Genomic DNA, 12,650 nt, shown 5'->3' on the forward strand with positions numbered 1-12,650 from the left:
TCTATCGGCCCCTTTGCTTTTCTATTCGATAGTATTGGTGGTGTGGAGAGAGGGGGCTGGTGGTATGCATGGCGACTGCTGGGCTTCCATAAACAACCACACAGGGGAACTTTCAAGGTGCAATCCCATGGTCATTCATGAACAAAAGGGTCTTTACCCTTTATATATGTATATATATACACACATATATACATATATCGTATATATATATATTGTATATGTTGGTGTGTATAATGCAAAAGAAAGTAGGAAAATGGAGATATAGCATTTAATAAAAATTCATTATCTGCAAAAATCAAACAAGGTCCCTTACAGCTGTTTCAATTAAGCCTAAAAGATTAAATAGCAATTATAAAAATCATTATATTATATTTGCCTAATATAATGATTTTTATAATTGCTATTTAATCTTTTAGGCTTAATTGAAACAGCTGTAAGGGACCTTGTTTGATTTTTGCAGATAATGAATTTTTATTAAATGCTATATCTCCATTTTCCTACTTTCTTTTGAATGATTATAAACCATGACTCATATATCAACCTATTGTTTTATGAATATCATTATTCACAACAAATACTAGGTATTGAACCAGCAATTCATTGGATGATACCATCCCTTAATGAAGCTAATTTAACCTCTAATTGAGTATGTATATATACATATACATACATATATCTATGCTTGACTGCTAAATCTATAGGATTTTTTTTTTCATTCTCTCTGTTTATTTTCTCTTATTCCTTTCTGTTGAAAAGTGTTGGGCTCGAAATGTAAAAGACTTTTTCATTTTCCCAAGCATCAAACTAATACACCTGCTTGTTGTTCATACACCTGTCTTTGTCTTTTGTTTTTCTATAAATTTCAACTATTTACAAATAGTTGCCTCATGAAGGCAATGACCAACACCAATTAATGATGTTACCTTTTTGGTTAACAGATCGATGATTAACGAAGTCAACTTCTCGATTAATGGTGCCCACCTCTCTATATATATATGTGTTTGTGTGTATATATCTATCTATCTATCTCTCTATATATATAGCAAATGAAAGACAGAAGATGGAATATACGAGAATATATTATTAATCACAACAATTGTTTCAACACATCTGGCATCGACTCCACTTGTGGCGCACACAAAAACTGGTTCAGGAGTATTCGGTGGTGCAGATGTATCTCGTCAGGTGATAAATAAATAAAATGACTTTTCCATAATGCAACTTTCCATTTTATAGAGGGAAAAACAGCCAGATGGAGGAAAATTCTTGATCTATAAAGAAGATCCCAAGAAGACAAAAAGAGAAACAAACACTTAATCCAGCAGGAAAAAGAATATTCCATCTTCTGTCTTTCATTTTTGTCATTTACCCAACGGTCACTCTGAAAGTGACCATGCTTTACCAGTGAGCTACCAGGTGTAAACCATTCGTTTTATTACCCATTATATCTATCAATATATAAATTATTATTAAGGTGGCCCTTTGCAATTTAGAACCAAAGGACAAGTATAGCCATCAGTACAGTGACGGAGAGCACCTTTTGAACAAATGACAAGAGAGACAGGCTCCTTCCCTATGACAAGCGACATGGAGTCATATCAGTGATGATTTCAGACTTAATTGATCTTCATCAGTGACCCATTACTCAGTTGCCGAGGGTTAAAGAATCTAGCTCACCTTGTCAGCCTTACAGAGAACATGATAGGAAACATTGATTAAGTGAGAATTATAAATTATTAAGGTGGCAATTTGCAATTTAAAACCAAAAGGCAACAAGTATAGCCATCACTAAAGCGACACAATTTGATCTCAATTAGTTTATATATCTATCTATATATAGATAAACCAATTGAGAATGAATGAGGATAGCTGTGTGAAAAAGTGCCACACCCTAGCAGTTGAGGGAACCTGTGGAAGAGGTAGACCCAAGAAGACCTGAGACGAGGTGGTGAAGCATGACCATCGAACATTGAGCCTCACCAAGGTAATGACTAGTGACCGGGACCTCTGGAAATATGCTGTGCTTGAGAAGACTTGGCAAGCGCAAGTGAGACCATGGCCTATGCCAGGGGTGTAACCAGTAACTTATGTGTGCCTTTCCTTCACTGGACACTAAACTCTGCTTGCGAATACCTGTTGAGGCAAGTGAAATTGAAATCAAATTTGATGACTGGCATCTGTGCTAACCATATGAGTGAGATCGTTGCCAGAGCAACAAGCTGGCCTCCATGCCAGTGGCACGTTAAAAACACCATTCGAGCGTGATCGTTACCCGTGTCGCCTTACTAGCACTTGTGCTGGTGGCATGTGAAAAAACATTCAAGCAAGGTCGTTGCCAGTGCCGCTGGACTGGCTCCTGTGCAGGTGGCACATAAAAGCATCATTTGAGCCATTGCCAGTACCGCCTGACTGGCGCTTGTGCCGGTGGCATGTAAAAGCACACACTACACTCTCGGAGTGGTTGGCATTAGGAAGGGCATCCAGCTGTAGAAACTCTGCCAGATCAGATTAGAGTCTGGTGCAGCCATCAGTCAAATCGTCCAACCCATGCTAGCATGGAAAGCGGACATTAAACGATGATGATGATGATATCTATCCATATATATGAGGTCTGGTCAATAAGTATCCGGACTGTTGCCATAGTAACGAAGCTAAAGCACACAGAGGGAAGCCGCTTGGCAAAAATTGACCTTCAACTCTGCTGTACATGTGCACTAAGTGTTAACGTTCTGGCTCATTTCCACTGTTTACAGCAGTGCTTAGAAGGAAAGTGTGTAGCATGTGATTGTCACATCGACCATAACAGAGAAAGTTGTCATGGTAATACCTGCCCAGAGGCCTTCACAAAGTTGCAGAGAGTGTATGGAGAGGGGTGTATGAGCCGCACACAAGTGTCTGAGTGGTTCAGACATTTCCAAGATGGTCGAAGATATGCAGAACTGAGAAAAACATGGCAGCTGTGTGTGCAGCTGTGAGGGGAAATTGTGAATTCACCATCCATGAGTTATCAGAGGATGTGCAGATAAGTTACGGTTCAGTTCAGTCCATTATCTCTGAAGATTTGGGTAGGAGACACATGTCTGCCAAGTTTGTGCCAAAACTGCTTTCAGTTGACCAAAAAGACACTTGGTTTTCGGTCGTACAAGATCTCCTTGATTGTGTCGAGAAGGATGAAAACTTTTTTGAAAACTTTGCACAGATATCACCAAGTTTTTAACAAAATTTGATGCAGATTCTCTGCTCAACTTCCTCTGTCGTGGTCAATGCGACAATCACACGCTACACACCTTCCTTCCAAGCACTGCTGTAAACAGTGGAAGTGAGCTAGAACGTTAAAACTTAGTGCGCATGCACAACAAAGCTCAAGGTCAATTTGTGCAAAGCAGCTTCAGTCTGCATGCTTTAGCTTCGTTACTATAGCAACAGTCCGGATACTTATTGATCAGATCGTGTATATCAATTTTTAATCACATAATTTGCAATCTCAATTGCTAAATCACGTGTTGCTTGATTGCAGTCATCATATTGAAATCTCCCTCAAATTCAATATGGGACAAGGTGTATTACATCAATTAATAATTTGTTTGATTGAATATCATCTGCTTTATGTCATCTATGCAAGCCATGTACACACTTGACGGTACTTGCCTGTACCACGACTTTCTCTCTCTCTCACACACACATAGGTATGTTTGTTTGTTTGTATGTGTGTATATATATATATATATATATATATATATATATAGATAGATAGATACAGACAGACAGACAGACAGATAGATAGTTGCAACTCAAGCGTAGATGCATGTCGGTCCTTATGATCATGTAGTCCCAGACACATGGCTTCCTTGCTGACCAGACCTCAACCCACTGGACTATTACATGTGGGGGGTACTTGTGAGAGAGAGGTCCATCAACACCCCCATAATACCAGACAATATCTCAAGTCCACCATAACCAGTATTATGTCCAAAACTGATTCAAGCACCTCAACTCTTCTGACCCCATATTGAAGCAGCCATTGATGCTAACGGTGGATTCATTGAATAGGTGTGATAAAAGGATTTTCAAGATTTTTTGCACCAATTTGTTTTCAAATACAGCTTTTCGTTGATGAGCTATGTGTCTTTTTCTAAATTCATTCAAATGACCACAAAAAAACAGACATTCTGTACATGAACATAGACAGACAGCAACAATATGGAAAAGACTTACCACAAACCACCATGACACACAACGAGGAAAACTTTTATGAAATCAATGAGAGTTTATACAGAGGAGGGGATTCTGTTTCCATCCAAGTCTCCTGAATTTGTTTTACTGCAAAGAAGATCATATAAGTCGTGTGTCTGGAATAACAAAAGCCACACTTTCTATATATAGGTTTGTGTGTGTGTGTGTGTGTGTGCAATGGACTGACATCCCATCCAGGAGGGGAACCTATACGCCAATGAAATTGGGAAACCGGCTCTTATGAGCCAGGCATGGCTTGAGAAGGAACAAACAACATGTGTATGTGTGTGTGCATGTGTCTGAGGGAGAGGTTGTGTGAGTATATAAATATCATCATTTAACGTCCTCCTTCCATGCTGGCATGGGTTGGACGGTTTGACAGGAGGTGGCCCGGCGGGGGCCTGCGCCATGCTTATGAGTGTGTTTTGGCATGGCTTTTACAGCTGGATGCTCTTCCAAATGCCAACCACTTTGCAGTGTGGACTGGGTGCTTTTTATGTGATACCTGCACTGGCAGGGTCATGAAGTACCTTGCAAGAGAAAGAATCTTTGAGAGGGGCTGGGGTGTTTGAGGAGGGGAACTTGTGTCAGGGAATGAAAGATTAGAGTGTGACAGACAGACAGAAACAAGTGTCTTGCTGTAGAGGAGGTTCATGGTTATCCAGCCAGAGAGAGAGAGAGGGGAGAGAGAGAGTGGTCAAGAATGAGGACAGAAAGAGGTTTGTTGCTGTAGAGGAGATGCATAATTACTGAGCCAAAGGGGAGAGCAAGGGAGAGAAAATGTAGGGGAGAGCAAGAGCATGAAAGGGATGGTAAGTGCCAGAGTATATTTTAGGTATAATTATACTAATGTGTCCATCTGTCCTAATTTAATTAAATTCTATGTCTTTGTGCAGCTGAAGGTTGCCCTACATATTAAATTGATGTAATGATTGCATTGCTCAATTAAATGGAGTTGCATGAAACGATCGTACTGCATTACCTCTGGATATCTTTGTTGCTTATTTTGATTATATATATATAAATATCTCAGATGTAAATAAACTTCACTTGTGTATAGCTTTATACACACTCACATACCCATTTATATACCCAGTCATAGATATGCACTGACTTGTAAATCAAAGACAAAACCAATTTCATGCCCCAATTATGGGTGTTGCCAGTCTTACTTTCACATTTTATTGTATCTTATATTTTTTCGTAAATATTTTGTTGAAGAGATAAATAAGTTTTTTTAACATGGGAGTGGTCTCAGTAAAGAAGGACATATTGAATAATATGGTTCTTGTAGGGATGGTCATGGATGGAATATTTTCATCGTAGATCAGATAAATTAGGGGAAAATAATGAACCAAGTCTATTGTAAGGTTTGAGTGATATACAGAATATATAACTGTTGAATAAAATTATATAACATTCATTGAATGATACAGGTTAATATATGTAACGGAATTGGGGGGGGGGACTTGTTAATAGATACACACACATCTTGCACAAGCTCAAGGGCACACACGCGGCATAAATATTTTCAAGAAAAATGTCATTGTTCAGTGTTTGAGCAAAGTTCATGAATTTCAGATATGGAGACGTAGTATATGTATATACACACACACCCATATACAAACACCCACACACTTATGTATTGAGTTGTTGGACAAATAAATTTGTTTCTTCACAATGTTATTTGAATTAACCAGACGATATTTTTATTGCAGTGTTTTATAGTATTTTTTTAATCTCTATTCTTCCTCTACAACTTTTGCTTATCATTTTTGAAATTTCAATAAATTTTACCTTTTTTCAGACTAAAATCGATGGCACGCCAAACAGAAAAGGAAACTTCCCCCGCATTTTCGCCATCTGCTTCTTTCGGTTTTCATTATTAAAGTTCCAAAGCGGCCCAGGCTGTGTGTAGAGAAGCCTCTCTCACTCAATGAACTGCTCAGAAATGGTTCTCATGCTTCAAACAGGGGAAACTGACTCTCCTAGTTCAGTTCAATGAGGATTGATTGAATGAATTCCTCCATGAGGATGACCTGTGCCTGGAATTCTCCAGGGAATCGGTCAAGCAGATGGGATGCTCCCAGGATGACGGTCACTTGCCCACCTTTACATAAGATGCAAGGGAACCACACGCTCTGAACGGAGGAGACAAAAGCAAGACTTCCTTTTGTACCCCCCAAAGAACCACTCTCAATCATTTTTTTCTTGATTAAAAATAAGAATTAAAATAAATGGGGGAAACAAACGAATTTATCTGACAACCTCAATGTCTGTGTGTTGCGAATGGAATGAAAGATGTAATTTATAAAGTGTCGTGAAATTCAGTTGGTTAAACAGACATTTGTTGATGATGTTAGTACGAATAAAAATGAATGAAATGGTTTACCATTGTCGACAGCAATTTCTGTTGTGATTTAAGGTTCCAAATGGTAATATTCTTGTGTAAAGGCGAAGTCCTTTGAGCACGAAACTGCCTGACTGTTGATAACGCATGAGAGACGGGGAGGGGGCGGATGTATGGAAGACCATAAGGAGTGTAATGCGAGAAAGTTATGAATGTCAATTTGATCTCGGAAAAAAGTATTATCTTACTTGTTTCAGTTGTTGAACTGTGGACGTGCTGGGACAGTGTCTTTAACAGTTTTAGACGATCATATTGGCCCCAGTATGTGTTTCAAATTTTGGGGCTAAATCGGGGCGGGGGGCTTTGGTAACATGAAATAAAAACTGGATTACTTTTGTCATTAATTAAACCAGGGATCAGGAGCCCCGTCTCTTTTGCTGAAGTTAACAAGTGTAAAGCTGAGTCGTAGACATGTTTAGTAACAGCAAAAGGCTTTGTGAAGAACTCGTCTGTTTCTTGGGTCCACCGGTCGAGAGGATTTGACAGGGTGAGTGAATTAGGGAGTTGACGAGAGTGTGAATGAGACGGGGGAAAGGGAACTGTAGTGAGGAGGTGAAGACAAGGTTTATAGGGGAGTGGCAGGGGGAGGAGAGGAGAGACAAAGAGATGTCAAAGTGGCACTGGGGAGCAAGTGAAGAGAGAGGGGGAGAGAGAAGCATAGGGCATGATGAGACATAATTTGGTTCGTTTGGGGGGGGAGAGAGTGGGGAGATTAATGGAATCGGTGGTGGAGAGCGCATAATACACAGTGCTTTCAGAACTCAGTTTTGTTGAGGAGGTCCGGTCCTCTCAAGAACCTCATATCACCAGACATCTTGGTCCTTTGTCATCTCCCCCATGGGGCTCAACATCTTGAGATCAGTCTTCAATACTTCATTTTATATATGTGTATGTATTCTTTTATTCTTTTACTTATTTCAGTCTTTAAACTGCGGCCATGCTGGGGCTACACCTTGAAGAATCAGCTTCAGGACTTATTTTTTATTCTATTGGTCTCTTTTGGTGAACATAAACACACCAACAATGGTTGTCGAGTAGAGGTGGGAGACAAACACACACACACACAGAGGCTTCTTTCAGTTTCTGTCTACCAAATTCACTTAAAAGGCTTTGGTTAGCCTGAGGCTATCGTGGAAGACAACATTTGCCCATGGTTCCATGCAATGGGATTGAACCTGGAACTATGTGTTCGAGAAGCGTACTTATAAAAGTGTTGACAAAATTAACAATAAAACACTAATAATTAACAAATATAAACCAGTGTAATTACAGTGTGATGTTCCGTGAATGTCACACTGTGAGTTTCATTATTTATTTTCATTTGTAGCTCTACCAACTCAAATAACTTCCTGTTATCATTACCAATCCTTTTCTCTGCTGTGATAGTTCCAGGAAGTCATACAAGAATATCATTGGTCTCTTCTAAAATGCCTCCACCATTATCTTTGATGATAAAACTTCAATTGATTCTCCACTTGATAAGTTTACTCTAACCCAGATAATCTCTTCTGATAATGTCTGATAAAAGCTCATTTCGTTTTCACTTTATGTGTCTTCAATCTTTTTTATGATTGACACACATCTGTCAGTCTAGCTTTTGCTACTCAAATTTGCTGACAAGTTTAACAAGTTTGTACAAACTTGAACAAAGTAGAAAGAAATGGAAAAGAAGTTAAATACCTCTGAGAGGTGGGTCTTTTATGGATTTGGTGAAATAAACTGAAAAGACATGATAGCAAAGGAAAGTTGAAAGGGCAAAGCTACCTGTGGCAGTGGAAAGGGAAGTGGGTGAAGGTCATCCCGATGACCTTATCTCACATTTTTTTCTGAACAATGTCACTTCAAATTCCCACATCCGACACTTTACAAAAGCATTTTTATTAGCATTATTTCTAATCACAGCCATATCAACATTGTCTTTTGTCCTTCAGGAAATCAGTAAATAAAATAAACCAATAGACAAGTACTGGGTGGGGGGGATTGGGTTTGACGGTATGGATGAAGTCCCCTCCCCTCAAATTTGTTGGCCACTACACCACCACCATCATCCTCATCTACAAGATGGAAAACTGGTAGAATTCTTAGCATGTCAGGCAAAATGCTTGATGGTATTTTTTCTTGCTTTGAGTTCAGATCCCACTGAGGTCAACGTTACTGTTGATCTCCTTTGGGCTTTGATCAAATGAAGGACCAGTGAAACACTGGATTTGCTGTCATTGATTTAAGCCTTCCTCATAAAAACTTCTGGTCTTGTATGAAAATTTAAAACAATTTTTAAGATTCCTCATCAATATTTTCAAGGTTCACTTGAAAAGGAAAATGGGGCCGAAGAGGGAGCTGGTATCTTTGAGTGCATTTCTTAAATGATGGATGGAAGTTGTAAAAATAGCAAGAGTGGACTCTCTCTCTCTCATTCAACCTTACCCTCTTCCCTCTCCTCTTCTGCTTCTCTCTTTTCTATCATTTACTCCAATCCCTTCTTTCCCTACCCCTCTCCTCCTCTTTGCACCCTGAACCCCATTTTGACCAGATGTCCTAGGGCACCGACAGAAGACCAATAGAAGTGGAGACATGACAAGCTCCTTGCCAAAAATTGCCAAAGGGAAGATCCCAGGCTTTAAATAGCAAATCCCATTTGTTTCTGCACAGGACACCAGCTTGAAGTTGCTGAGTTCACATCTACATATTATCCATCATCCTCACCACCACCACCACCACCACTGCTGTTGTCGTCGTCGTCATCGTAGTCATTATCATCATCATCATTTGACATCTATTTTCCATGCTGCCATCAACACTAAAGGATATCAGATTCCTCAGTGTGAGTGACAAAATCTCCCAAGGCAAAAGTAATGGTAGCGGACCCATTTTCTATTTTTGCATTCAAGGAAGACATGAGATGAAGTGGTGAAGCATGACCTTTGAACGTTGGGCCTCACAGAGGCAATGATAGGAGACCAAGACCTTTGGAGATAAGTTGTGATTGTGATCACCCAGTAACTAAAGTGAGATCGCAGCCATGGCTGATGCCAGTGTTGTATGTCCGGCCCATTTAAAAGTATCCTTGATACATCAGGTGATATGATATGATTGAGAAGACCTGTTGAGCCAAGTAAAACCAAAATTATAGCTGTGACCAGTGGCCCCTGACTGGCTCTCATTCCAGTGGCATGTAAAATGCATCATCCGAATGTGGTTGATGCCAGGTCTGCCTGACTGGCTCCTGTGCCAGTGACACGTAAAAAGCACCCACTACACTCTCGGAGTGGTTGGCATTAGGAAGGGCGTCCAGCTGTAGAAACCTTACCAAATCAAATTGGAGTCTGATGCAGCTGCTGGCTCTCCAGACCTCAGTCAAACCATCCAACCCAGCATGGAAAGCGGACATTAAATGATGAGGATGATGAATGATATGTAGATATAAACTCAGTAACTTCAAACTTGTGTCCTGTGCAGAAACAAATGGGATTTGCTATTAAAGCCTGGGATCTTCCATTTCCGTGACATATTATTCTTAGATAAATGGATATACAGACAGTGTGTGTGTGAGAGAGAGAGAGAGGGTGAGAGAGAGAGTGAGGGTGAGACAGAGAGAGGGAATAAATCATATATTTCTTCTTTGATGAATATTATCACATATTTTGTATTTGATAATGTAAGATTATCAATATAATTTATTTATCAATCTATCTATCACTCTCACTCTGTCTCTGTCTCTCTCTCTACACACACACATGTATATAGTAGAATAAAAGTAGAGACAGGCAAACAGAGTTGAATTTAGGTCAAATTGAAATTCATAAACTCCTTGAAACATCTTTTCTCCTTTCAAATTTCATAAATATAGAAATAAATAAAGGTCAGAAGTGGACTTGAGAAACCAGTTGTTTGCCTGTCTATCATTCCTTTATTCTATTACACAAGCAGCAGTTTGACTGAAACACTGTTTATGGCCAATTCTTTGTTTACGTTGCTCTCAACGGCCGTGCATTTAAGTTGTAATTCAACTTAAGCAGAACACTCATTGGATGAACCTATTTTCCTGTCATCAGACATAATATTACCCGGATGTTATATGGATACCATCCACCCATGACAGTGGATGAATAGATTCTTAAGGTCAACTCTTAGCTACTCAGAAGCATTCTGGGTGTCATCACTAATTCTGTGATGCCCTGATCTGGTGCATATTGCTGGAAGATGACCCCTGCTTTTTCCAACAATTTTGTGATTCTGCCAATCCATTGCACTGGGGTCTACATTGCTGCTGCTATACTACTACCACCACCACCACTACTACTACTACTAACAATAATAATGATAATCTTGGTATAAAAGATGGACAACAGCAAATATTCTGCTCAATACCACAGATTTGCTTGACCATAACCAGTTGAAGATGTCCCTTAGTGGCTGACGATATGTGCATCTCTGATCATGAGCAGAAGTAGTAGGGGAGCATCATAGCTATTGGGTTGAAAGGAATTTTGGGGGATTTGGATAATTCACCCTTCATTCAACATCCTGAAACAACCCTTATTCAGGGACCTTTTGAGCAGGATGGGCTACTCAACCTGAAGAAAATTCTAACTGGACCCTACCTGCAAGGTCATTTGCTGTTTATCTTGATATGAGATCACCATGTCACACACATATGGTTGTGATCAGGCGTGTGCCTGATGTATCCTTATCAGATGGGTATACTGGGCTTTGTATATTTGTACCCCAGTATCACTTTGCTCTCTCATTCAATAATAACAATCCTTTCTACTGTAGGCTCAAGGCCTGAAGTTTGGTGGTGGTGGGCAGGGGAGTGGCTAGTTGATTCCAGTCCTCAACTGGAACTGATTTTACTGACCTTGAAAGAATGAAAGGTAAAGTTGACCTCAGTGGAATTTGAACCCAGAATGTCAAGACAGACGAAATGTTGCTAAGCATTTTGTATTGCACACTAACAATTCTACAGCTCATCATTGTCCTAATAATAATAATAATGATAATGATTTCAAATTTTGACACAAGGCCAGTCATTTTAGGGAGTGGTAAGTTGACTACATTGACCCCGGTTCTCAACTGGTGCTTATTTTATCAGCCCCCAAAAAGAGAAAAGGCAAAGCTGGCCTCGGCAGCATTTGAACTCAGAATGTGAAGCCAGAAGAAATTCCACTAAGCATTTTGTCCAGTGTGCTAATGCTTCTGCCAGCTCTCCACCTTAATATTATTATTATTATTTATAATAATAAAATCCTTTTGCAAACAACTTGCAGATGCAAGGGACACTAGTTGAACGCTCCACATATTGGATGCTAACAAGCTTATGGGGTTATCAGAAAAGAATGCATGCTGTTTTGGGGCTTTCCTTTTGATGGCCTTATTGCGTGCTGGCCCCTTCTCACTGAGATGAGGCCCCACTTGCTACATCAACTGCTAACTAGGTTTTGCTCAATATTCTTGTAACCATTGCTCATTGTTTCCTTTTAACTAAATCCAGTAAATAATTGTCTGTGAAAAAAGGGCAGGAGGCCAAGAATCTGGAGGTGTTAGTTCAGTGGTTCCCAACCTGGGGTCTGCAAAGGTAGTACTGGGAGGTCCATGAACTAAATTCAAAATTTCATATATATATATATATATAAGGATAAGTATATTAAAAGGGGTCCGTGGGAAAACTCATTTAGATAAAAGGGTTGGGAACCATTGTGTGTGTTAGTTGATAAGATGACCTCCGATCGTGGTCGTTGCCAGCCTCACCTGGCCGCCGTGCCAGTGGCATGTAAAAAGCACCATCCGATCGTGGCCGTTTGCCAGCCCCATCTGGCACCTGTGCCGGTGGCACATAAAAAGCACCCATTACACTCATGGAGTGGTTGGCGTTAGGAAGGGGCATCCAGCTGTAGAAACATTGCCAGATCAGACTGGGCCTGGTGCAGCCTTCTGGCTTCCCAGACCCCAGTTGAACCGTCCAACCCATGCCAGCATGGAAAGCGGACGCTAAAAGATGATGATGATG

General features: G+C 40.0%; 1 protein-coding gene and 1 long non-coding RNA gene across 2 annotated transcripts in view; one reads left to right on the top strand and one right to left on the bottom strand.

Moving 5' to 3' along the window:
• LOC118768052 overlaps positions 1-2,075 on the top strand; it is a 13,315-nt gene extending 11,240 nt beyond the window's left edge. Inside the window, exon 3 of the long non-coding RNA XR_005003974.1 lies at positions 1,865-2,075. This is a non-coding gene — a long non-coding RNA (uncharacterized LOC118768052). The remainder of the gene's footprint in view (positions 1-1,864) is intronic.
• Positions 1-6,720, bottom strand: part of LOC115224791 (rho guanine nucleotide exchange factor 26) — a 122,255-nt gene extending 115,535 nt beyond the window's left edge. The window contains exon 1 of the mRNA XM_036513814.1: positions 6,626-6,720. The gene's annotated coding sequence lies outside the window, so the exon portion shown is untranslated. The remainder of the gene's footprint in view (positions 1-6,625) is intronic.
• Positions 6,721-12,650: the final 5,930 nt, after the last annotated feature.

This window comes from Octopus sinensis, linkage group LG26, assembly GCF_006345805.1.
Source record: "Octopus sinensis linkage group LG26, ASM634580v1, whole genome shotgun sequence".
Lineage (NCBI taxonomy): Eukaryota > Metazoa > Mollusca > Cephalopoda > Octopoda > Octopodidae > Octopus > Octopus sinensis.